The sequence below is a fragment of the Schistocerca gregaria genome, chromosome 5 (genome assembly GCF_023897955.1).
Source record: "Schistocerca gregaria isolate iqSchGreg1 chromosome 5, iqSchGreg1.2, whole genome shotgun sequence".
NCBI lineage: Eukaryota > Metazoa > Arthropoda > Insecta > Orthoptera > Acrididae > Schistocerca > Schistocerca gregaria.
Genome location: NC_064924.1, coordinates 612,985,931 through 613,012,767, shown reverse-complemented (window position 1 = coordinate 613,012,767; position 26,837 = coordinate 612,985,931).

Genomic DNA, 26,837 nt, shown 5'->3' with positions numbered 1-26,837 from the left:
AATTCTTGAGGAATGAATAAAGTGATGTACTTAATGAGAACAAAGAAATATTTATCTTAAAATTACCTGTTTCTGCTTATTCAGTGTACCTGTCCCTGATGCCCAAAGGGCCAATGTCAAATAATTTAATAGTGTTCATGATGTTAAAAAGGGGCGATGTCCTCTAAGTCCTTTAATTTTGAAGTTGAAAAGTCTAGAAATTTTTTTTAAACTGAGCTTTTGTTAAGTTGATTCACTGTAATGATAGGAACAACTACCCCCAAATATATTGTTAATAGTTGTCATAAAATGACAGAAAATATTCAGAAGCTTATAACTTAAAACTAAGATTCTTGACATTGGTCCTTTTAGAACTAAGCCACAGATTTCTTGTGTCTAAGCGTGAAAGACTTGCACTCGTTCAACACGTTTTTCAGTCACACTCTGTCATTCCATACTCTTCCCATTGTGCACAGGTATAAAAACAAAACAGTTTGCATTGCTCTTTCATTTGGTCTCTTATTTACATTTGTAAGTTGAATGTAATAAATGCTACAACGCCTTAAAACCGGTATGTTCATTTTGAAATGCACTGTATTTTACCATTTCCTTTTTTATAAGTTTTTTCTACAATGTATATATCCAGAAATTTTACGTTTTGTAGTTCTTGCTCAGGAAAATTTCTTTTAACATCTTTCAATCTATATGTAATTAGGTCTTAAAGTGTAGCATCTTCAGTTTCAACAATGCCTGTTAACCAATTGCATTATAACGTTTTTCAAAAATTCCTTTTAAATTAAGTTTTTCTCACTGTATCTCCTATTTTAAATTTTGGTTTACAATCATTAGATGCAATTATAAATTTAATTTAAATTTATCTGTATTATTGGTTTCTTTTGTAGTTGAATGTTTTGTATTATTATATTTTTCAACCAACTATTTAACTATATCAATCCACTTATTACCTTGAAGAACAAATATTTTCCACATATTTTCCTTCAATTTCTATTAAACCTTTCAATAATGTATGCTTTTAATTCTGGAAAAGTTGAGTAATTATTAATTTTATATTTTTTAAGAAGTTCTTGAAAATAATTATGAAATCCCCTTCCACATGACGGAAGAAAATTGACCTTTGAGCAGGTCGAGCTAGGAAACAAGGTTCCTGGATTGGAAGTGACAGGATTTTTCGATGAAATCTTTCTTCATTTGAAACACAATCAACTACATTATCACTTGGCCACAATGCTTGAGGAAAATACCTTCCACCAACACAGAGCACTAGCCATAAAACACTCTTAGTGTTCAACTAATTCTTTAATTTAAAATTTAAAATTTAAAATTTTTGAAATTAAAGAAAACTTAAAACAGTCAAAGTAAAAACATTGAGCTTCTTGTGGAATTAAATTATAGCTTGCTCCAGATTCTCAATGTTGTTGTTGTTGTCTTCAGTCCTGAGACTGGTTTGATGCAGCTCTCCATGCTACTCTATCCTGTGCAAGCTGCTTCATCTCCCAGTACCTACTGCAACCTACATCCTTCTGAATCTGCTTAGTGTACTAATCTCTCGGTCTCCCTCTACGATTTTTACCCTCCACGCTGCCCTCCAATGCTAAATTTGTGATCCCTTGATGCCTCAAAACATGTCCTACCAACCGATCCCTTCTTCTAGTCAAGTTGTGCCACAAACTTCTCTTCTCCCCAATCCTATTCAATACCTCCTCATTAGTTACGTGATCTATCCACCTTATCTTCAGTATTCTTCTGTAGCACCACATTTCGAAAGCTTCTATTCTCTTCTTGTCCAAACTAGTTATCGTCCATGTTTCACTTCCATACATGGCTACACTCCAAACAAACACTTTCAGAAACGACTTCCTGATACATAAATCTATATTCGATGTTAACAAATTTCTCTTCTTCAGAAACGCTTTCCTTGCCATTGCCATTCTACATTTTATATCCTCTCTACTTCGACCATCATCAGTTATTTTACTTCCTAAATAGCAAAACTCCTTTACTACTTTAAGTGTCTCATTTCCTAAGATTCTCAATAACGACTTCAAAAATGTAAATTTGATGAGAACAGCAAACACACCAAAATACTAAAGCTTTATTTTCAACCTCTGACACCTATGGCTGAGCTCACCCAATATTCTTGCTAAGGAGTAACTGGATAACTGCTGGATTTACACTTGGATCCAGCCCTACCTTAGCCATAGATAACGATTTAAGGTGCAGGTTAATAAACCTAATTTTTCAAGAGACACTTCGTATTAGCAACCTATCCACATTAAATATTCATTATTTCCTGAACAGTTAAGTGATAACGTTACAAGAACACTAGCTTCACTATTTTGCCTGCCTAGTCCATAGATAGGAATGGCAATGGTACGACACACACCACTTCGCCAGGAAGCACTTTAGTGTTTGTCTACAGCATACCAAGAATATTTGATAAGGTGCCTTGCAAAATAATATTTCTTAACATGTACATTTTACCATTAAACATGCTATATTACTCCACATCACACGGTTCAATAACAAAAACAGGACTATAAATAATCGTTCCACTATGTGTCTTACACTTTTCTAAAGTGACATGCAGAATTGTGACAATTTTAGACATGTAATGGTACCTCAAGTTTTAAACATTAATACAGCAATGAATAAATAGCCACAATGTCTCACCATATTTTTCTTTTTACAGTTTCTTGGAAGTAAAGAACAGATACGAACCCCCTCTCAAGTTGCCCATCAAGTTGCCAAACCGTGGCAGACAAACGAACAGTTGACTGTCACCATGGCAATGGCTCTGTGCTCACTCACATTGTCACAACTTCCTCCAGGCCACCACATTATAACTGCCAGCATCACTCCCCTTACATACACATCAAAATCATGTGGCCACTGCAGTGTGCAAGTCCCCTGGCTCGAGACAAGAGAAATCAATCGTCCTGAAGCTCGATGGGCATGCATCAGCCTTCTCCCCTCAACCCAGAAAACAGTTCCAAACAGGGGGAGACCTCAAGAAGAGTGTTCAACTGGCTCTGAGCACTATGGGACTTAACATCTGAGGTCATCAGTCCCGTAGAACTTAGAACTACTTCAATCTAACTAACCTAAGGACATCACACACATCCATGCCCGAATCAGGATTCTAACATGCAGGTGTAGCAGTCACGCGGTTCCAGACTGAAGCGCCTAGAACCGCTCGGACACTCCGGCAGGTGAGTGTTCAGCTGTGCCCTAACCCCCGACCCCTTTACCCTGTTTTATCTGAATAAGATGTACTAATTCTCTTGTGCTTATGTGTGTCCTCCACCAGGTAGGGAATTATAATCATGGTATAGGGGACCACATACCCCCTTGACCTTCTTACTCTGGGCCCAGACATTATGCACAAAAACACGGTCTCCCACAATTCATGCCATATGCTGGCACTTGTCATTATAAGGGCATGTTTGTTTCTGATGGGCTAGTAAGGTATTCTTTCTCAAGGCCTCCCACTTAGCCTTCATATCGTCAGGGTTAATCCACTGTGGTAGAACGTCTATTAATGGCATTAATGGACCACAGATTACTTAGGGGAGGGGTTACCTGGCATGGATGCACTATTTGGTATGGGGCGCGCATATGGGACTCATTTCAGGCTGTGTTGAATGCCTAGCTAAGCCAAGCTAGAGATTTGTCTATCTTTCTCCTGGAGCTAGACTCAAAGCTAATCAGAGCAGGATTCAAATTGCTACTGTTCTGTCCAGTGAATAAAGGCAGAGCATAATACATTATGGTAGTAAAATGTATAATTCTGTGACAAAAACAGAAACTTCTTAACTTGTGGGAAATGAATGCCAAGGCGTTATCACTAACCAATTCTTTAGGCTACCCAAAGCTGGGAACTATAAGAGACAGACGTTGTATGGCATTAGCTGCCATCACACCTTGGCTAGATAACAACCACATGAACCTGGTAACTGCGTCCACAGCAATGAACACATAATGATTCTCAACCTTGGTGTACAGCAGAGGATCCAACAAATCTATGAAAATTTTATCAAGCAGCTGGAATTCCCACATAGATTGAAAACTGCCATGCTGTGTACCAGACTCTATTTTCCCCATCTTAAAATCCCAGCAGCTCTACAACAGATCAAAGATGTCGCATTTCATACCCTTCCAGGTCAGTTGTTCGCCAATCGTTTTATGCATCTTGTGTAAACACAACTGGCCACCCTCACTGACCAATGAAAATATGCAAATATGGCAGGGCCTAAGGCCTGAGGTAAACAGATCTTGAGTTTGCCATCACTATGCGTTCAAAAACAAAGCACCTCACGCTCAATAGAATATCCATGGGCCGAAAGTCCCTCGCTAATGCTTCTAAGAACATCACCCAATTCAGTGTCCCTCACGTGCTCTTCTTATAAATTAGTAAAGAGCTGGAGAACTTCAGTAAGAATCGCTCCAACTACTAGAAGCTGGTGTGCTTCAGAAGTGCCTGTGGAGCCTGTTGTCTTACATTCCTCACTTGCCTCCATTTCTTCCTCCTACAAAAACATCTGCTTGAGAGCATCGTCCACCTGATTCTCACCTCCGTGGATGTGTACAACATGAAATTGGAATGTGGAATCCGTTATTGCCTAACACGCTATCCGTCTGGTCCTGCATGGACGTGCCAAAATAGAACTTAACGATTGATTATCCATTTCAAGTCTAAATGTCTGATATTCAAGATAAAACTGAAATCCTTCAACTGCAAAAAGGGAAGTGTGAGTGCCTCAAACTCGTATACAGAGTACTTCATCTTAGGACCACTTAGAGAATGTTATGCATAAGCAAAAGGCCTCCGCTTACCCCTCTCCGCGCCCTTGCTCTTGGAAAAGAATGGCCACAAACTGGTACAGGATGCATCCATATGGACAATGAAGGGAATGTTGAAATCTGGCACCCCTAGTACAGGAGTGGTACTAAGGATTGTCTTCAGCCTATCGAATGCTGTTTGTTGAGTTCCACCCCAGAAAAATTTTTCCCATTTACATCTGAACTGGTTGAGGGGTGCTGCTATGCCAGCGAAGATGGAAACATTCGTCATCCCTACATATCATGCCATATCCTTCTTGTTGCGAGGAACAGGGTAATTGTAAATATCTTTAGTGCACAACTGGTTTATTTTAACCCCTTCCACAGTCAGAATGTTCCTCAAGAAGGAGATCTCTTGTCTAGCCAGAGTGACCTTACTCGACTTTTTCCGTCAGCCACGCCTCCCTTAACTGAGTCAAGACCTGCTCTACGTGCTTTAAAATTACCTCATAACTACCACTGTGCACCACAACATGATCCAAGTAATGGTACACACACTTCAGCTCCAAATCTCCAAGCACATTAATTAACAAGTGTGAGAGAATTCCTGTAGCCAGTAGGGGACCTGTATAATAGGGCTGTGATCAGTCACTTTATTTTGTTGCTGACACACAGTCAATTTGTCAATTCCTTGGGAAATTGCCACAATAATTTCAGAAAGTGCTCCTTTTCACCTGCTGGCAAATGTCCTACCCCAAACTTGGCTTCCTCTTCCTGAATATTATAAACACTAGTAAATGTAAGATGCTTACACAACTTAACCTTGTCTCAGGTCAAAACTTAAAGAACAATTCTACTTTCCTATAGTCTAGCACACACTGAGTACGGACTAGGAAATCATATCCTAACAATAACCTAACCGCCAAGCCTTTCACCACCCACAATTTGAAGGGACATGTAAACGTTCCAGTACTGATTCAGAATTCGTCACTTCAGCAACACTGCCATGGTTGGACACCCCATGTACCCGCAATTCATATTAAAGCTGTTCCTTCCTCAGGTAATTCATCCCAAGGACACTTCTAGCTCCAGTGTTGGAGGACACTACAAACTTGAAGGAATTTTACAATTGGAGCTAAATAAAAGCTCACTGCAATGAAACAACACTATAATTAAACATTATCTTAATTAAACTCTCTCCAAACGCCAAATACCACGCTTGCATGTGTCAAAAAAAATTAACCATACTCTGCACTTCAGTTTGAAATCCCCTTCTGCAAGGCAAAAAACTGGTCTTAGAGCTTGTCAACCTAGGAAACAAGACTCCTGCACTGGAAGTGGCAAGATGTTCTGACAAAATCTTTTTCTATTGGTAACACATGCAACTACATTAGCACTTATCCACAATAATTAAGAAAAGTAATTCCCACCAACACACAGCTATAGGCATAGAGCGCTGATAGTGTTCAACTAATTCTTTAAATTAAAATTTAAAATTTATAATCCAAAAAATAAAAAATTTAAAACAGGCAATATAAAAGAAATTGAGCCTCTTGCAGAATTAAATTATTGCTAGCTCTAGGTTCTCAAGAATGACTCTAGAAAATTTAAATTTAATAAGAACACAGCAAGCACACCAAACTCTAAATATTAAAGCTTAATTTTCAACTATGGCCGAGCTTACACAGTATTATTGGTGAACAATAACAGGATAACTGCTGGATTTACATCTGAAACCAGGGCTACCTTAACCACAGACAATGAGATAAGGTACAGGTTAATAAAACAAAATTTTCAACAAACATTGAACCATTAAACACAAAACAGTTACTGAATGCTGTTGTTCTTACAGTACTAGCAGACGATTGTTTGTCTGCCTAGTCCACAGACAGGAATGGCACTGGCCACACGCACACCACTTTCCCAGAAAGTAAGTACCAAGAATATATATTTAGGTGACTTGAAAAAAAAATTAACATGTACACTTAGCCATTAAACACACTATATTACAAGACTCAATACAAAACCAGATCTAGAAGTAATTTCCCCACTATGTGCCTTACACTCTCTAAAGGGACACTCAGGATTGTGACAATATTAGATACATGAGAGCACCTCAGGATTTAAACATTAATGCAGTGATGAATAAATAGCCAGAACATTTCTATGTATTTTTTTCAATTTCTTTGGAAGAAGAGCACAGAAGCAAACCCCCTCTCAAGTTATCCACATAGCAGCCGAAACCTGGCACACAAACACTTGGCCATGCAGCTTGCTTTTGCCCTGCTGCTCGTCTTCACCACATCTGACTGCATCCACACTGATGGCTTTGAGCTCATTCACATGGTCACAGCCTTCCTCCAGGCAACCACATCCCAACTGCCACTGTCGTTCTCCTTGCATGCACATCACGTGGACGCCACAGTGTGCATGCCCCCCTGTCTCAAAAAAAGAGAAACTGATGCATGGAAAATCGACCTGGAGCTCGAAGGGATTTTGTAGTAAAATTCTTTTCCATTATTGGTTTGATGATTTTTTTGTTGTTTCATAAAACCAAATTCTTTTCAAAAGCTTCTGAAACATTTTACCTATTTATCTTTAACTTGTGGCGACTATCGACCAGGTCGCGTGTAGTATCTTTGTTTTGCGAAGATCTTTGCACGAGTCTGTGGTCGCGCGCGAAACAGTACGAACGTGTACCGAGAAGTAAAACAGTGTTTATTACATGTGGTGTAGCGTGCATCATTGGATTCGGCAATCCTACAACGCTAAACCCATACTGGTGACCCCAAATTTTGTTCGCGAGTGCTACAACGAAATCTTATACCGTCGAGCAGTACACAATGGATCGCTTGCCGCCTGCTAAACCGAACACGTGCCAGTTTTCCAAAGGACGCTTCGGCATGGTTTTCCAGTTGTCCACCTGGCGTCCGCAAGAGTTCTACGCAGTTTCCGAACACATCGACTAGCTGTACTCAACAGGACAGTGTTTATACAATTCCACAGCCACGTGTGCCGGCATCATGTACGAACAATAACTTTCCGTTACCGTACATGAGTCAGCCGTCATGTGACAGTGTTCCGTACCATCAGAACGTTTTTCGCGCACAAAACTTTGAATATGGACGTATTACGTCCAATATGAACTTTCCACGTGTTCTGAGTGCTCAACAGCCGACACAATGTGCTCAAACCCCAGTGACTATGTTTACATGTTTCCCAAGTGCAAGTGTGAATTTTCCACCCGAATAAGTGGCTGTACAAATCTAGCCAGACACTCAAGACAGGAGAGTTCATATTTCTGCCAGAACTCCGGATTTTGCACAAACCCCCCCTACACCATCAGTGTCCACTTTACGAGTGTTTCTGACAGCACACGCCGTTCCTGCCGCGTGTGTTCCACAAACATTAGGTGATTTTAACTATTTTAATGCACCTGTAGGGGAGGGGCCTGGAAACTGTATTCTGTCATTCGCCGCACATCGGTCGACTATGGTCGATTCTACCACGCCGGTCCATACTACACCCGTTGGCGTTACTCCATTGACTGCTAGATTCGTTGATTTCTCGACCAAGGTCGAGCCAGCGGCGCCTACCATGCCGCGTGCCACTGACAGTGGCGGAAGCTGGTGCACCGCTACTGCACCCGAGACAATTACATTGCAGAACTATGGACAGCGAGTGACAGTCTCTGATAAACATTTACGTCAAGACTTTCCCACCCGTTGGCCGAAGCTACCACCCCTTTCCAAGGATCACTCACGCACATGGTTTGCCTTGGTCGAACACGTCCTGCAGCTACACGGCGTCGCCGACGACGATTCAAAGTGCCTATGCTTACTGTGTCACCTCCATGACGAACTGGATCAGATCTGCGACATTGTGGCTTCGCCTCCCGCTACGGACAAATATGCGTTCGCCCGACGCACCATCCACGAGCGACTATCCACATCGACAGAGGAAGCTATCCGCCTCATCAGTCAGGAATCGCTGGAATCCAGGTCCCCGTCGCAACTCTGGCGTCATCTCTGCGCCATGATAGACACGCATCACATGCCGGACATTACACTTTGGACCATCTGGTTGTTGAAACTTCGCCTGCAAGTTCAACTTCACCTTCTACATGTAACTTCGACCCCACTAGATGCCAAACTGAAGATCGCAGACCAGGTGTACAACATTCTGCCCCCCCCCCCCCCCCGCATACCTCCCCAGGGTGCCCTCAGGCCTCAGGGGTTGGCACAACTGCGCGGAAGTTTCCATCGTGCAGTACAGAGTGCGCACGACTCGCTCCACGCATGCATGCGGAGCCAACGCTGCCTGGCAACTGCCGCAGTAACTCCTCTCCTACCAGCACTCCTGCACCGCCGCCATCGGAGGGAACTACAAACAAGTCCCCCTCCACTGCCGCTTCGACCTCAACCAGCGCGAGAGACGACGCCACGCGCCGCCCCGCTTGGTGTTATTTCCACTCCCACTTTGGCGACGTGGCTAAGAAATGTCGTTCCCCATGCGCGTTCCAAAACTAATAACGCGACCCAATTCAGGCGCTATGGGCCGCGTTGCACTGCACAGACGCCTATCACTAAATACTTCTTCTCCTCACTCGCCAGGACACTTGTATGTGAAAGATGCAGTGTCTTGCCTTTCATTTCTAGTCGACACAGGGGCCGAGGTTAGTGTGATACCTTTGTCCGCAGGAATTACATTCGAGCTTCAGCCTTGCCCCCTGCTTCGAGCCGCCAATTATTCCCTGATCCGCTCTCATGGAATAACGAATTTAAGCCTTAAACTGCAGGACATTAATACGCCGTTACAGTGGACTTTTGTTATCGCAGATGTGGATGAACCCGTGCTTGGGGTAGATTTTCTCTTAGCCCACACACTGTCACCCAACCTACAAAGAGGTACACTAACCTTTAACTCGGGAGACCATACCACCGGTTCAGATATCTTACCCCTCTCATCCGAAAGCGCCATTCTGCTGTGTGAGCTAGTGGAAACTGCTGTTGCAGTGCTTTCTCTTAGATCACACAACGACAAACTTCGGGACAGCAATGAGGCCCTCCGCTTACGCATCGCCACCGTGCAAGGCAAGCTCACGGACGCGCGTACTCAGACCGCCCAGCTGTCACACACAGCCACGCCCCCAACCCCCGCACCACTTCCTCGCACCTGCAGCCGACGCCACGTGACATTTCTACTGCCGAACGGAAGCTGTACCCGCGATGCTACCAGGTACCCCACCGAGCTCTTCGACAAGAACTACCAGTGGATCACCGCCACTGCTGCTGAACTGCCGGCCTTGGACACACACACGTGTGCATTACAGGTTAGTCACAGTGCATCGGGTGTCCAGCACCCCCATTGGTGTTCGCAATCAACAACGGTACTGTCCACAGAATAAATACCACAGAAGGCCCACCAGTACGTGCAAAGGCTAGGCGTTTAAATCCGGAAAAACTTAAACACGCCAAAACTATTGTTCAGGAACTTTTAGATAATAAGACTATCCGCCCTTGTTGCTCGTCACCCATTCATTTGGTGCCCAAGAAAGATGACACTTTCCGCCTCTGCGGTGACTATCGGGCGCTTAATGCCAGAACAATTTTAGATCATTATCCCGTCCCAAATATTTAAGACTTTGCTTCCCAGCTGCATGGGGCACAAATTTTCAGTGTAGTCGATTGTCATAAGGCGTACCACCAACTGCCAATGGCACCTGAGGACGTTGAAAAGACCGCTATCATCACCCCGTTCGGGTTGTTCGAGTATTTGTTTATGCCATTCGGCCTAAAAAATGCTGCACAGACGTGGCAACGGTTCATCGACTCGCTGGTTGGAAAACTGGACTTTGCATATGCGTACCTGGACGACTTGTTAATTTTTTCTTCCTCCCTCAAGGAACATGAGCTCCATTTAAATACAGTGTTCCAACAATTAAAAGCAAACGGTATCGCAGTGAATAATACTAAGTCACAACTCTGACGCACCAGTGTCACTTTTCTGAGCTACGGAGTTTCTGGCGACGGCATCCGCCCCCTAACTGAACGGGTCGAGGCCATTAGTACGGTGCCTTTGCCCAAAGATTTTCATGGCCTCTGCCTCTTCCTTGGAATGGTAAATTACTACCGTAAATATATTCTCCGCTCTGCCGACATACAAGCCCCACTGACGGATGCCCTCGCAGGAAAAAAAGGGTCTCGGGCGGTCACGTGGACTCCAGATATGCGTCGCGCATTTGATAATCTAAAGTCAGCCTTACAGACGGCTGTTACACTTGCTCACCCCATTCCTGATGCTCCCATCTCGCTTACTACAGACACAAGTGATACAGCAGTGGGGGCAGTACTTCAGCAATCTGTGGGTTCTGTTGTACAGCCGCTCATATTTTTCTCCCACAAACTGACCGCTTCCCAACGTAAATGGTCAACCTTTGACTGGGAACTGTTTGCTATTTACGCTGCTATCAAATATTTCCAAGATGATATCGAAGGTCGCCATATTGTGATATTTACCGACCACGAGCCATTGGTTTATGCTTTCCGTAACCCAGGTAAGGACTCATCCCCGAGATGTTTTAGGCATATGGACCTTATATGTCAGTTTATGAACGACATATGATAAGTCAGAGATGCAGACAATGTCGTCGCTGATTTTCTGTCGTTTGTGTTGGTTTTATCTTCACAACTGGACCTCAGTGAACTCCCTAAATTGCAGACAGAGGATACTGAACTCGCAGCATTGCGTTCCGATATCAAAACAGGACTCAAACTAGAGTTACGGACACTTCCTGGGTTTTCATCACCCATCTGGTGCGACATTTCAACAGGACGCATACACCCGGTGATTCCTGCACCTCTCCGCCAGGACATATTTAATAGTATCCACGACTTGGCACACCCTGGCATTCGCGCCTCCGCACGTCTGGTATCTGAACGTTTTGTTTGGCCCGGGGTGATAAAACAGTGTCGCAGTTGTGCACGAGCATGTGTGGCTTGTCAGCGCGCAAAAGTAGGACGTCATGCACAGCCCCCCCATGGGTACGTTCGATGTGGCAAAAAGAAGATTCCAGCACATACACATCGATATCGTCGGGCCCTTACCCCCCTCAGGCCCCTTCCGTTACATACTGTCCGCAATTGACAGGTTTACCCGCTGGGTAGAGGTAATTCCTCTCACTACTGTCACAGCCGATGCAGTGGCCTGAGCCCTGTTGTTAATGTGGATCTCGCGCTTCGGCTGCCCAGTCTCTGTCACCACCTACCAGGGCCGCCAGTTCGACTCTGCCCTCTTCCGACAGCTTTGTGAACTGTGTGGGGTGAAACGATTTAGGACTACAGCATACCACGCCCAGAGCAATGGGCTTGTGGAAGGCTGGCACCGAACGCTTAAAGCTTCCCTGATGTGCCACGGAGGTGAGTGGGCCGATGCCTTACCATGGGTAATGTTAGGCGTTCGGGCCGCGTACAAAGAGGACCTTGGCGCATCCTCTCCTTCTCCACCACACACACCCCCTCCTGTATTTCTGCATAAGGACTTGGCGTCGTGCACTCATGTCATGGTGCGTGATGACACCGTCCGACCGGCACTCAGACCTCCATATACGGGCCAGCACAGAGTCATATCACGGCGTACCAACACGTTCGAAGTGCTCATTAATGGCACGCCTCAAACGCTATCCGTCTGCCCCCTCAAACCTGAATGGTCTCTGGGAGAACTGCCCGATACCCCACCCAGTCAGACCCCATCCCCTGCTGCACCCACCTCGCATGAGGCATCTACCGATACTCCATGGATGAGCAACGCCCATTCCCACACGTGTGATGTTCCCCACTCCCAGTCGTGTGACAGTGCTACGGGTGCATGTGACATTCCTATGCAGAGTGATGCATGTGATGACTTACCCTCCTACAGACAGCCCCTCGCCTCTCCCCTGTTAGGATTCAGTGATGTATCAGGGACCAGCCTCAGAGCGTGTGATGTCACCGATGACGACTCATGTGGAGATTCTGTCAACCCGTATAAGAAAGTGGCAGTGAATGTCAACACAGATTTTATTCGCAGCTGTAATGTGTTTTTTGTTATGCAGCCGGATAATGTGTACATCTTCTATGAACAAGCCAGCTTCCCCAATGAAAATTTAACTCTCATTCATCTCCTCCAGTCTGTCCCCTTGCCTGTTGGTACTGATCCATCAACAGTCAAACTCCTACGTACCGTCACAGGCATTCAGATACGCTATCCTGGCGCCTCACAACCCACCATCCCCTCCCCAGATCCCTCAACTGCTGTACGAGGATTCACCTGGTCAGTCAGGACCATGCGCCCCTCTCGCTGGCTCGAAGACTTAAATTACTAATGTAGTGTAATGTAATAAAAGGTATGGTATCGGATTAAACATCCTCTCCCTCCCCCCTGGGTGTTCCCTTTACATGTATGCCCCAATATTTATGTTTGTGTTCCACACTCTAGGGGGGGGGGGGGCTAATGTGGCGACTATCAGCGACCAGGTCGCATGTAGTATCTTTGTTTTGGAAAGATCTTTGCACGAGTCTGTGGTTGTGCGCGAAAGAGTATGGACGTGTACCGAGAATTCAGAATGTAAACAACTGTATATGTGTGCTTACGAGAAATAAAATAGTGTTTATTACATGTGGTGTAGCGTGCATCATTGGATTCGGCAATCCTACAATGCTAAACCCATAAACTGTATGAGTCCAAGCAGATTTTGAAAAAACATCATTGACCGTTAATAAATAATTATATATTTTATGTATTTTTGAAATTCCTTTTAATTATCTAGAATCCATTTCTATTATAGCTGCTTCCCACGAATCACCTAAATCACATGAAACAACATTTCCTCTTTTAAATATTTTTCTCATTAGCTTAAGTAATGCATTCATAATTTCTTTACAAATATTGATTTTGCCAACATATATAAATTTATATTAACAGATTTACTTTTTTAGTTCCAAACACTTCACAAATTCCTTTAATTTTCTGTCATCCGTTTTCTGTTATTGTTCTTTGTTTGTGAAGAGTATTTACACTTAAGATACTAAAGTCAATCATCCTTCAGTACTAGAATAAATTTTTATTGTCCATTTATATAGATTAAAATCATCAAATAAAATTATTTTTACATCTAGTGGTACAGTTTTAACTCTATCTTTCAATTTCATGTCTATAAATCTGATTTATCTACCATTACTGATATGTTATTGTTATTTATTTTATATAGACTATTATAGACACTTAATATAAAATCAGAATCCTTATATGTTGAATGTTCGTTTATATTTCTACCAATGACAATGATTTTATCAGTGTAAAATTATATGCAAGTTTATACATTTGTAGCTCACTTACTGTCAAATCTTTTCCAGGGAATCTAATTCTCTGTTTAAATTACTAATCTCTTTATTAAGATGTATTATAACGATATAGTTATTAAATTGTAACTAAATCATTTAATTAATTTTTGCAACTAAATCATTTAATTCATTATATATATATATATATATATATATATATATATATATATATATATATATATATATATATATATATATATATATCTTTTGTTAGCTGTATCTTGCTTTTGTCAGCTGGTTCATTTACATTTACTAATACATGATGTTAAAATTTATATAGCTATTGTTACTTTAAAAATATTTCTCAGTTCATTACGAATTTGTTTAACTATTTTTTTATTTTTGAATTAAATCCATTTTAATCTCATGATTTATTTTCTATAATTCTCCTGATTTTATATTTGCAGCACTTTCCACATTTATTTTATTTCCAGAAATGTTCATTTATTTGATTTAAAATATCATTAAACTTACAATTATCTGACAACACTTTTTGCACAAATATACAAAAATGACTGTATATATCTTCATCAAAATTTTGTATTCTATTGACATTGTAATATAATTAATTTTGACCTATATATTTAAGTAGATGTTATTGAGTTTAATTTTAACTTATTTAGCTTCAGTTTTGTCACTCAGTAGTATAGGAAATTGATGCTGAAATTATACACTTATACAGAATAAAATTTTAAAAATTTATAAAAATTTAATATAATTTTGTTGTTGAATTATGATTTAAAAATAGTAATAAATCTTTAACCTCCAACCATTGTTATCAATTTCTAATTCTAATCCTATTTTTCCATCCAGTATTCCTCTAATTGTTTTAACAGTTAATTTTTCTTCAACAGTTGCATCATTGGAATACATACCTTTGTTTTACGATTTTTTTATCTTGTTTGTCAACTTCATATCTAGGTACCCAATCTGGATGAACTCTATATGAAATATCATGTTTTTTTAAAAGCTTCATCTAACTTATTTGTAGCTTGAGCTTCCTCTTGAGCTTCCCTCGCTAATCTTTCTTCTAATTTTGTTCATGGACCACACAGAAGATACATTACAAACGGTAATTTATTAATTGATGTTAATTCATCCTTACCATATTTCTTATTTTTCCAAAAGTATGTGGCGAATTGTTCAAAAATATAATTAAATAAGGTACACCATTGAAATGTTCATAATATAATCGTTCAACTTCCTAGTTAACAACTATGAAATATCAACATTCTCATCCTGATAATTCTTATTTCCAGATAATTCTTCACCAAGAATCACAGTTAGTCTGTTGATTACATCTCTGACTACATTATTTTTTAGTTATCCTCAGTCCATTTTCTCACTTTCTGCATATTGTGTACTTGATTCTTTTAATTTTGGAAAATACACTTCAACAATTTCTTTTATCTAATTGTTGTATTAAATACTTTTACTTGATTTGATTTTATTATTTTTTATTATCAGACTATATATCTCCTAAATCAAATAAAAAATCGATAGAATCAAATTTTGTATTTATCCCATCTACAGTTGTAAGTTTTTAGTCAAAAATTTTAGTACCCATCTGTACCTTCATTTTCTCTTTCACCAATAATTAATTTACATCCATCAAATGTTAGTGGTAAATTACCAATATATGTAAACATCCCAACAGGTTCTAATGAAAAACTTCATCACTGTCACTAATATATTCCATGATTCTTTCACTTATGTTCTTGTAGCGTTTTACTTTTCGACTTTTGATATATTCTTTATGTGTATTTAATATGTCTGGTATTTTTGATCCAGTATATGTACAATCAATTCCTTTAACTGGTGGTATCTCTGTTTCCTCTAATGTTGATGGCTTTAAGGTTTCCTATGTTAAGAAATAACTTTTTATTAACTTCTCCATTTTCTTCCATAGTTTTTAACATATTAATGCCTTAACCTTTACTTGTTTAACTTTTCTGACTGCATCAATAACAAACTTTTTAAAGTTCTCATATTCTGTTCTCAGTTGTTTCTTCCATTTTTAAATTCTTCTTTTAATTCATCTTTCTTCCATTTAGTTACCTTGTTTAACATAGTCTGCATCGAACAAAGTAAACATCCTTTTTTGCCTTTAGAATGGTCATAATTTGCCAACATTTAATTAGGATAAAAACAATAATAATTTTTTTAAGATTTTATTTACATTTAACATGTTTAATGTCTATATTTTGTGTTTAATGCTTACATTTCTGTTCACATTTAATATTTATGTTTATATTTAAAAGCATTTACTTTTTGATTTTCCACATAAAGTCTTTAAAATTTTAAATTTAATTATATTAATTAGTTTTTAATATCTGTTTCCTGCCATTCAATTCAGATAAGAAACATTAGTTTTTCATATAGTTATAAGAATTTTAATCTTATTTCGATACTTTCTGTCATTAATTTTTCTTGTCATAGCTACTGTACAAAATCCAAACTGGTCCTAATTCCAGAATTTACTATATTTTTCTTTAAAATCAATAAAATACAAATCTCCACCAGTAAAAGTCTCATAAACATGATTTATATTTGTATCACCTTATCTAAATATATTTAAAAAGTTTAGGTTACCTCTGACTAATTTTTAGATGTTCTTAAATACTTTCATACTAAATCAAAACAATCTATTTCTTTATGTCTCCTTGTTGAAAAAAAATTCCCTAACTATATTTTGAATTTCAAAAATGAAATCATCACATAAAGCAACTGAATTATCTTCACATTCATGAAATGGTATAGTCTCATTACTGTTTATACTAACTGTAGTAATACTCTCTTCAATTTTTTCCACATTTTCAAAAACTTTCGGTATTTTGATTGATCTAAACTGTTATAATAAACGTATAAACGATTGATTTTATCCAAAATTCCACCATCTTCCAGCTAAAATATAATTATCGACCATTAAAGTTGTTTTCTGCATCCATTTGGTCAAATTATTGCACCTAAAATTGAATTAGATCAAATTTTAACAAGTTTATTTTTTTATATCTTCTTTTGAATTCTTGTCTCTCGATCCCAATCTGTTATGATTTAATTAGTAGTAATTTATTAGTAAATCACACATTTCAATCAAGTGGTAATTCATCAATCCTTGCCTATATCTCTACACAAGCCCCCTAATGGTGTGTGGCGGTGGGTACTTTCGGTTCCACTCCCTGATCCCTCCAACCCTGTTTGTTTATTTTTTTATTTTTTATTTGTTTAGTCATCTGTGGAACAATATATATTGTATGGATGTCGTCAGTTTATAATACATAGTACACATTTACATTGAAACAGATTTCTCATATTTTGTGTAGTTTTTATAAATAGTCATACACACATTTATAATTACATCATATCTTGGTGATAATGTCATATGTTGCTAATAATCTACATCTATGTTAAATATTCTTTTACAGTATAATAACTTTTACTTACTTCAAAGGTTTTAAGCTTTTGTCTGAAAGTTAGGGGCTCATTTATTTCATTAATTTCCTGTGCTAATTTGTTATACAGTTTTATCCCATTATAAAATATACTTTTTGCGTCTTTGCCTTCTTCTTTTCTGTAGATGGAGGTGGTGACAAGATCTTGCTTCATGGTCAGGTATTCAGCTGTTTGTTTTACACATGTTGAGATTTTTGTTAATGAACATTATGTTCTGAAAGATATACTCACAAGAAACAGTTAGAATGCCTAGCTTCCTAAATAGTTCTAGACAGTGGGCACTGTTGTTGCTGTTTGTTATTATCCTTATGGCTCTTTTTTGTACTTTGAACACAGTTTGTATGTTTCTGGCACTTGTTCCGCAAAACATGATCCCATAGCTGAAGACTGAGGGTAGATATCCATAATATGATATTTTAAGACAGGTATTATTGCATACCGGTGCAAGGATTCTAAGAGCATAGCATGCTGTGGATAAATTCTTTGCCAAAATGTTAAAACAGTTTGTCCATTTCAGTTGGCTGTCTAAGAATTTGGTACCTGTTACCCATTCTAATTCATTATTATTAACTTTTATTCTACTGACATTGTGTTTTTTGCTCAATTGGAAGTTAATATAGTTAGTTTTCTTTAGATTTAGGGTTACTTTATTTTTTAATGACCAGTTGTGGACCTCATTGAGAGTCTCATTTGCTCTTTCTGACAGTTGTGTGGGATTTTCAACTGTTATTGCTATGTTGTTGTCATCAGCAAAAAGTATTTTTTATCCATGTCTGATACTTCGTGGGAAGTCGTTAATGTATATAAGAAACAATATTGGGCTTAATACATTTCCCTGTGGGACGCCAATATCCATACATTCTGTGTCAGACATGTGTTTGACAAGGGAATTGTTTGAAACTTGTGATATCTCAACTCGTTGAACTCTGTTTTCCAAGTAGGATTTGAGCCACTTCTTTGTCACACCTCTTATTCCTATTTGCCCTAATTTATGAAGTAAGATTTTGTGGTCAACTGTATCAAAGGCCTTTGACAAGTCTAAAAAGATATCACTTACGTATTCACCTTTGCCGAGTGGTTCTAAATTTATTTTAGTGAACTGTGCTATAGCAGATTGTGTGCCTTTTCTGGGCCTAAAACCAAATTGGTCATTGGAAAGAAGGTTATATTTATTCAGGTAATTTAGCAGTCTCTTTTTGACTGATATTTCTATTATTTTAGAAATGATAGACAGTACAGAAATTGGTCTGTATTCTCTACATTTTCCACATTTCCAATTTTAAGGATAGGTATAACTTTTGCTTGTTTTAGGTACTCCAGAAAGTATCCAGACTCGAAAGATTCATTTATTATGTCTGTTAATGGGCCCTTTATGGAGTCTATACATTCTTTAATTACGCAGACTGGGATTTCATCAAGTCCTACTGAAGTTTTATTTTTTAGTTGGTGGACTACTAGTGACATATCCCTTTCTGCAGTTAGCAAGAGCACCATTTAGTTTGTTGGCTGGTTCTGAGTAGGTAAATCATACATATCTGGAAATTTCTGCTCTACTTTTTTTTAAATACTACTGAAATATTAGTTTACAAAATCAGCTAATTTTTTAGGGTTACCTACTGGTACATCTTTGTTTTTAATATGTGAATTGAGGTCCCTTTTAGCAGAGTTAGATATTTCCTGTTTGATTATGGTCGAGGCTGCTTTGCTCTTGTTTTCAGCTTGAAGTAATATTTTGTTGTTTGAAAGTTTTTTTGTGGCTAGCAGCACCTTTCTGTATATGTTCCTGTACTTTTTGTAGAACTGCAGAACTTCTGGGTTAGATTGATTATTTTTTATGGAGTTGAGATATTTAAGAGTTTCTGAGGATTTTTTGATACCTGTAGTCACCCACTGATTTCTCTTTGTAGTTTTAATTTGATAAAGAGTTTTGGGAAATATCTCTTCAAATCTGAGTTTAAAAATTGACATGAACTTGATAAATTTCTGATTTGCATTACTTTCTGCATAGACTTCCCCCCCAATCTTCATATTCTAGCTGGGATTTAAACTCATACAGGACTGATTTGGAACACATTCTTATGTATGTACACAGTTTAGGAGGAGTTTCTACATGAATGTTAGTTTTTAAGATCTGGAAGAGGTGGTCTGATAGGCCCACGTCTTGGATGACAATATGACATTTTTACTATCAATATCTGTAGCTACACGATCTATAGATGAGGAAGATTATTTCGTTATTCTAGTTGGACAATTAACAAGGGAGGATATTCCATAACAGCTTAGAATATTCACATATATGTTGCTAACCTTATCAGGCTTTATCATATTAATGTTTAAGTCACCACAGATAATTACATTTGCTTTTGGTCCAGAAAACTTGTCTAAGCTTTGATTCAGTTTTCAGAAGAATATATCAGTGTCTCCATTGGGAGAGTGGTACACACAAAATATCACTAATTTTTTTGCTCTGCCAGGTCCTATTATTTCAACAGTGGAAAGTTCAAAAGATTTGTCCTCACCTAGATCTAAAAGATAATATCTAACTTTAAATGACATACCTTTTTTTACATAGATACATGAACCTCCACCATTCATTGAGATTCTGCTGTAGTAACATGCAAGGTAATATGAGGTGATATGAGGCTAATGTCATGTGTTCGGTTTCCTTCCCTTTACACCAGTGTTCGGTGATGCACAAAATATGGCTATCAAAAGTTTACAGTTCTACTTCTAGCTGTTGTGCTTTGTTCTTTATGGATTGAATGTCAGGCATTTGTTTTCACTTATCTTGATGGCGCCCTTTCCTTTCGAACTGATGCTAAAAAATCCTTTAGATGAGCTGGTGGCACGGTTATTCTTCTGTTGATGATAGTGGAGGTGAGTCTGTTGCCAGTTAGACTTGGAAGTTGGCGTATCTGAAGGTATCTGCCTTCTGTTAGTCTTGTAACTGAGGCCGGGTACCAAATATCCTGCAGAGTTGTAAGTTTCCTGGTCCTTGTGCTTCTTCTGTTTGCTTCTGTTACTGCTGATGATGGTGAAGCTGGTGAAAAGTCTTTCACTGTTGAAGACTGAGGAGGGCCAATACTGATGAAAGGCCGTTGGCTGCCGGCACATCAGGCGTTTTTTTGTTCTTGTTAATGATGCAGTTGCGTAGTGTGTAACTGCTTCTGCTGAAGCTGCTTTGGAAACTTCTGTCCTAGTTAAATCACTTATTTCAGCTGCTTTTGTGGAAAGTGGGGGTTCTAATGCTGGACCTGTTGTCAGTGATTCAGTTTCATTTTCTTGTTGGAAATTTTCGGTTGCTGTGTTTGGTGGTGGAAGTGGTATGGCCATGCTATTCTTGTCCTTAACTGCCTTCACTGCATTAAGGATTTCTCGACTAATGAGTGATTTTCCGAGTTTATTTCTGTCCATGCCTGGTAAAATGACGGTACATAGATGGTACGCCCACATATGTGGCATTTGGGAGGCTTCGGCAGATTTTCTCAAATTTCCTATTAGTAACTGTGACTTCTTTGTTGACACAGGATTGTTCTATAAGAATATGTCTTTGTGGGATACTGGGAATGAAGAAGTTAACATCTGTAATTTTCTTTAATGTACTTCTTAGAGCTCTTGTGGCTATTTTGCCCTTGTTCCTATAAACATCATTAGCACCTCCTATTATTAAACAGTTGCTTCCCGGCTTCAAAGAATGTTCACAGTTTTTTAAAACTTCGCGTAAAGGGGCACCCGGTTTTGTTATTCCACTTACTTCTAAACATAGTTTGCATGTTACACGTAATGTCAGCTAAGCCCTTTCCATGACTGTCTGAAAGTATAAAAATATCTTCTTTTTTCTTCTTGCCTGTATCGATAGTTAACTTGTTTGCATGATAAGTGTGTTCCATATATTTTCTGGTATTTCCTTGCTTGTTATCACAGGACTTCGTAGGCCTACTGAAATGATTTGTGATCGCTGCATTTGATGAAGGTACTTTCTTTCTTTGGCTCTTTTCACATCTTTCATATTCATCACACGTTAAAATTTCAAACTTATTTGCTTCTGGGAGACGAGAGTTGTTTTCGTTACGATTAACATGAGAAAACTTTTTAGGCCTAATAAAGCTACTGGTTTGTTCGTTTACAACCGATTCACTACACTTTGAATGGTCTATCACTTCTTCCAGCTTCTGTACACTATCTATCACTGACTCAAGCTTCTCTACATGTAGTTTAGCTAACATAAGATCGAATTTTAATGAAGAAGTCGTGCACTCTTCTTCGTATTCCGTTTTAAAACACACGATGTAACGGTTGTTACAGTGCACATTTCCACAGTCACAGGTCATGAATTTTTTCTTCTAAGGCATTTAAACATTGACGATTGATCCATTTCTGTGACCACGAACATAATTTAACACCATTTTCACCTTCTTACTACATTTTATACACACATGATTTAAAAACTCGTAATTTTCCGCGGATCGGTTTATTAGTAAGTCTATATACGCCGCCATCTTGCCAACATTTCCTGCACTCGCTAATAGTGCATGGGAAGAATGATTGTCGGTAAGCCTCTATATTGGCTCTAATTTCTTGAATTTTCTCCTCGTGGTCAATACGTGACATGTATGTCGGGAGAGGGGGGTGTGGGGTGTGGAATATGTTGTCTGACTCCTGAAAAGTGCTGTCCCGAAATTTCAGTAGTAAATCTCTCCGTGATGCACAGTGCCTCTCTTGTAATATCTGCCAGTGGAGTTTGTTTAGCATCTCCGCAACGCTTTTTCGCCAGCTAAAACATCCCATGACGAAACGCGCCTATCTTCACTGGATCTTCTCTATCTCTACCAGTCCTAACTGATAGAGACCCCAGATAGATGAACAATTCTCAAGAATCGAGCGAACAAGGGCCTTATAAGCCACTTCCTTCGTGGGTGAGATATTTCCTTATGATTCTTCCTATTAATCTGAGTCTTGTGTCTGCTTTTCCCACTATCTGTTTTATAAGGTCTTTCCACTTAAAGTCGCTCTGCATAGTTACACTTAGATAATTAATGGCAGTCGTTCTTTTCCTATGGATGTAGACACCTATAACATTCTATAAAGATTATGCGAAAGAACTTGCTCCCCTTCTAGCAGTAACTTATCATAGATCGCTTGAGCAACGAAAGGTACCTAACGACTGGGAAAAAGCGCAGGTCATTCCCCTTTTTAAGAAAGGCCATAAGACATATCCACACAATTATAGACCTATATCGTTGACGTCAGTCTGTTGTGGAATTATGGAACATGTTTTATGCTCAAGAATTACGACGTTCTTGGAAAATGAACAGCTCTTCTATAAAAATCTACATGGATTCCGCGAACAGAGATCCTGCGAAACTCATCTCGCTCTGTTCCTTCATGAAATTCACAGCACAGTGGACAAGGGCGCTCAGGTTGATGCCATGTTCCTTGATTTCAGTAAGGCATTTGACACCGTCCCGCACTGCTGTTTAATGAAAAAAATACGAGCTTACGGAGTATCGGAGCAGACTTGCTATTAGATTCGTGACTTTTGTTTTCAGCTAGGGTTTTACTTCTCTTGAATCTGAGATGAAGCGCTCTCTGTTTTCGTAGCGCTTTTCTAACACGGCTATTAAACCATAGTGGATCTTTCTCGTCCCTTAAATCCTTACTCAGAACATACTTGTCTAGGGCATATTGAACGATGCATTTGAATTTTTTCCATTTGTTCTCCACATCTACGTCCTCATCACCGAATAATTGATGCTGGCTGCTGAGACATTTTGAAATTTGTATCCTGTCACCCTTGCTGAGAAAATATATATTTCTACCTTTTTAACATTCCTTGTAGGACTGATTGTGATAGATGCTGTCACAGCCTTATCATCACTGATACCTTTCTCTATGTTAAATAATTCGATAAGTTCAGGTCTGTTTGCTGCCAGGAGGTCTAAGACGTAACCCTCATGAATTATTTCTCTATCTGCTTAAGGTAATTTTCGGACAAGACATCCAGAACAATCCCACACGATTCCCTGTCTATGGCACCAGTTTTGACGGCATAACACTCCCAATCTATACCTGGCAAGTTGAAATCACCCCTATTACAACGGCACGACCAGGAAAATTACTAATGATATTGTGCAAGCTCTGTGCAAAGCGCTCTGCAACTACAGATCCTGACCCAGGTGGTCTATAAAAGCATCTGATCACAATTTTTGACCGTTCTTTGGTACTCAGTTTCACCCAAATTAATTCATATTCGGAATCCGTGATAACCTCGCTAAATTTTATAGAATTTTTTATTGCAGTAAACACGCCGTCACCATTGGCGACTAACCTATCCTTACGATAAACAAACCAGTCTGAACTTAGGATTTCGTTGTCATTGACGTCTGGCCTCCACCAGCTTCCTTGTTCCCAATACTATCTGTGCATTATAACCTTCAATAAGCGATACTAATTCTGGGACCTTTCCTTGGATGATCCTGCAGTTTACTAAGAACATATTAATCTTTTCCATCTAAGATCTACGAGGAACAAGATTCTCTGAGGTCGCTGTGGCTGACTTAACAGGCAAATCGTGTTTGCTCCAAAGGGAGGGATCCTCTAACCTAAAAAAAGCCCTATGTGCACGCTACACGTACTCCGCTACCCTAGTAGCCGCTTCCTGCATGTATTGAACGTCTGACTTATTAAGGGGAACCCTACAATTCTTCACCCGATAGCGGAGGTCGAGAAATTCGCATCCGATACGTCGCTGAGCTGTGTGAGCCTCTGGTTTCCGTCCACTCTGCTCCAAACCAGAAGACCGCGATCAGCCCTGGGTAAGATGCTATAAACAGACAGCTTATCCTGCACCCTGCGTGTGTTACTAGTTGCCTTCAACAAATCAGCCAGCCGCCGAAAGGAGATGAGGATGGCATCAGAACCCAAGCGTCAGGTATCATTCATGCTGACATGTGCCACTACAAGCCAGTTGCATCCAGTGTACTCGATAGCCACGAGCAGTGCCTCCTCCACATCACGGATGAGACCTCCTGGCAAACATACCGAATGCACATTGGAATTCTTTCTCACCTTGCCTGCTCTCTCCCTCAGGGACTCCATCACCCTTCTAACATTGCAGCTCCCAATGACTATCATATCCACTCTCTGTAGTCGTTCGGACTGGGCAGGAAAATCGTACTCTGGCCCAACAGGAGAGGAATCCCGCCCTGGCTCAGAGTTATCATCAACACTGGGAACGCTGGGAAGCACCTCGTACCTGTTGCTAAGACGTAGGTAGCCAGCCGCACGGCCTGCTCCCTCTTTCGCCTTTCAGCCAGTGACACGCGACCCCACCACTGTCTGCCGCTCACTCTGGACTGAGGACAGACCAGTCGGGTGTTGCGTATCGGAAGCCACAGTGATGTCTGGGCCATCAGGGTATTCCAGTGACACCGAAGGTGTTACAGATCTCGTCACTGGCGCCCCGACGTCACCGCAACTTCGATCTACATCTGCATCTACATCTACAGCCATACTCCGCAAGCCACCTGTCGGTGTGTGGCGGAGGGTACCCTGAGTACCTCTATCGGTTCTACCTTCTATTCCAGTCTCGTATTGTACGTGGAAAGAAGGATTGTCGGTACGCTTCTGTGTGGGCTCTAATCTCTCTAATTTTATCCTCATGGTCTCTTCACGAGATATACTTAGGAGGGAGCAATATACTGCTTGACTCTTCGGTGAAGGTATGTTCTCGAAACTTTAACAAAAGCCCGTACCTAGCTACTGAGCGTCTCTCCTGCAGAGTCTTCCACTGGAGTTTATCTATCATCTCCGTAACGCTTTCGCGATTACTAAATGATTCTGTAACGAAGCGCGCTGCTCTCCGTTGGATCTTCTCTATCTCTTCTATCAACCCTATCTGGTGCGGATCCCACACTGCTGAGCAGCATTCAAGCAGTGGGCGAACAAGCGTATTGTAACCTACTTCCTTTGTTGTCGGATTGCATTTCCTTAGGATTCTTCCGATGAATCTCAGTCTGGTATCTGCTTTACGACGATCAACTTTATATGATCATTCCATTTTAAATCACTCCTAATGCATACTCCCAGATAATTTATGGAATTAACTGCTTCCAGTTGCTGACCTGCTATTTTGTAGCTAAATGATAAGGGACCTATCTTTCTATGTATTCGCATTACATTACACTTGTCTACATTGAGATTCAATTGCCATTCCGTGCACCATGCGTCAATTCGCTGCAGATCCTCCTGCATTTCAGTACAATTTTCCAATGTTGCAACCTCTCGATACACCACAGCATCATCTGCAAAAAGCCTCAGTGAACTTCCGATGTCATCCACCAGGTCATTTATGTATATTGTGAATAGCAATGGTCCTATGACATTCCCCTGCGGTACACCTGAAATCACTCTTACTTCGGAAGACTTCTCTCCATTGAGAATGACATGTTGCGTTCTGTTATCTAGGAACTCCTCAATCCAATCACACAATTGATCTGATAGTCCGTATGCTCTTACTTTGTTCATTAAACGACTGTGGGGAACTGTGTCAAACGCCTTGCGGGAGTCAAGAAACACGGCATCTACCTGTGAACCCGTGTCTAAGGCCCTCTGAGTCTCGTGGACGAATAGCGCGAGCTGGGTTTCACACGACCGTCTTTTTCGAAACCCATGCTGATTCCTACAGAGTAGATTTCTAGTCTCCAGAAAAGACATTATACTCGAACATAATACGTGTTCCAAAATCATTAGCTAGAAGATTGTCAACGCTAGACAACGCAGCATCCAGCTGTTTATGAACAGCAGCCAACTCTCCTTGTGTCCGCTCACAACAAGCACAGTCCCTACCATATCGTACTGTGTATAAAATAGATATGAGGTCTCAAATGAAGCTACTAAGTTTGGAAATATACCAAAGGAGAATAAAGTATCATTAAAAGTTGGTGTGCAGATTTCTCACTGAACTCTGAGACAGCAAGCTACTAAACACAAAAAAAATTCTCTACAAGGAAAATTTACGCTAGGAAGCCGCCCTACACAACGATATTCACAAGACTTATGCAAAAACAAAAACTGCGATTAATTTTATAACCACTAGTCTACACAGTAAAATACACACGTACAGTTCACTTCCTTGCAGAAGCACGTGAACAAAAAACAAAGACTAAATTAATTTACAGTTTATCACACAAGTGCTGATGCTGTAGCTCTGCTGCGCTTCCTCTC